The sequence below is a fragment of the Triticum urartu genome, chromosome 7 (assembly GCF_003073215.2).
Source record: "Triticum urartu cultivar G1812 chromosome 7, Tu2.1, whole genome shotgun sequence".
Classification (NCBI taxonomy): domain Eukaryota; kingdom Viridiplantae; phylum Streptophyta; class Magnoliopsida; order Poales; family Poaceae; genus Triticum; species Triticum urartu.
The window spans coordinates 70150072-70152006 of NC_053028.1; positions in this window are offsets into that span (position 1 = coordinate 70150072).

Genomic DNA, 1935 nt, shown 5'->3' on the forward strand with positions numbered 1-1935 from the left:
TGCAAGAATTTTTGTCTTGGATAAGATAGGTTTTAGTGCTATAGATGATATGGAGGTAAAGAGAGTTTACTTGAAGACGGAGCAGCATGGGTATACTTTCAACGTCAAATTATATAATGGAGACACATACACCCATTTTGAATGCAAAACTTGGCAAGATCTATGCAAGGCTTATGCATTTGAGCCTGATATGGTTATCACCTTTGATATTCGTCCGGAAGAGGATATTGAAGGTAATATAGACATCTGGGTCGATGTGCAAACGCCTCCAGTTCTACCATTATGTGAGTTTTTCTCAACCATGCATGCATATGTTTATGTCTTTGATACAGTTTATTCAAAAATAGTTGACAACTAATTTGTATTGTCAGCTTATTTTGGTTCAAGCAAACATGTCCGGCGCTTGGTAGACAGGACCTACTACTGCCCCGGGGCTCAACTAAACTGCGAGGAGATAAGTCATTATGTTTCATTGCTTGAGGATCTTAATACTGTCAAGACAAATTTTTTCCTGAACTTAGAAATGTTAGTACTCAAAACGTGCGACCAATGGTGATCGTATTGAACTACGGTCACATCTATAATCGAAAGATGGTAAGATTTTAACTATTTGTCCTTAATTAGTGCATCTTTTGCATACATTATTTTTGAAGCTAAACTTTCATTGCTTAGTATATTAATTACTATATACGATGTTCTTCAACAGGGACTTCCAATGACAGTTGTGCCTCAGTGGATCGAGACTAAAGGTGACATGTCAATGGTTAGCTTACGGCCAAGATATCCTACATTGCACATGAGTGCATTCAGGATTTCTGAAAGCGAAGAATGCTTAATAGTGAAAGATTGGAGCAAAATTGTTAACGATCGCAGAGAAGTACTAGGGGGCAGCAAGGAGAAGCGCAACCCAACATTAGGAGACAGATTCATCTGCATGCTCCAGTATGATGAATCAGGAGAGCTATACATGTTCTATGCTATTCTACCTGAGAGGGAGCAGCAGGAGTAGCTACTAGTTCATGCTCTTAATTAGTACTTGTCTCATGTCCGTGTCCTGAACTTCAATGTTGGTGATGATTATGTTGAACTCGATGATATCTTTGCTTCTGTCACAAAGTGAATGTTTCCTCTTTAAGCTAGCCAGTGTTGGTGATGATTAGATAGCTAGCGGTAATGACTATGATGATTAAATAGTGGTAATTAGACGACTACGATGATTTTTAGCTAGCTAGAGTTTATTTATTTATTAATATGCGATGATGATGAAGATGATGATGATGATGATGACTATGATTAGATAGCTAGCTAAATTAAATTGATAACACAAATTTAATTGAAAAATAAAAAATAAAACAAAAACGCACAAACATTTAGTACCGGTTGGTGTTACCAACCGGTACTAAAGGGCTCCCGGCCCCCGGAGCTGACTCGTGCCACGTGGTTTCCCTTTAGCACCGGTTCGTGCTGAACCGGTACTAAAGGGAGGGGCCTTTAGTGCCCACACTTTAGTGTCGGTTACTAAACCGGCACTAAAGGGCCTTACGAACCGGTGCTATTGCCCGGTTCTGCACTAGTGTTTGCAAGGAAGAGCACTTGTGTATCCAAAATGACAATCATGAAATTTGATACCAAATGAAATTTGATACATAGAATTTGTCAAAGGATATGTTGAAGGGTTTCATGCTTCCTTGTTTTCAACCACCATGGAGTAGAGACTTTGTGATGTAGAGATTGCTCAAGATGTGAGTGAGTTGCAATCTCATAGATTTAGATTCATCCAAGTACCTACAAAGGTTAGATAGCATGCAGGGGTGCAAATATATCCAAGACATATGATCATCATCATAAGAGAAAAGTCAAGGATTAGTCATGGGCTCATGCCTTGCATGCATCCAAATGGAGTTCCTACTCCAAGTTTGAAGCATCAATGATGTT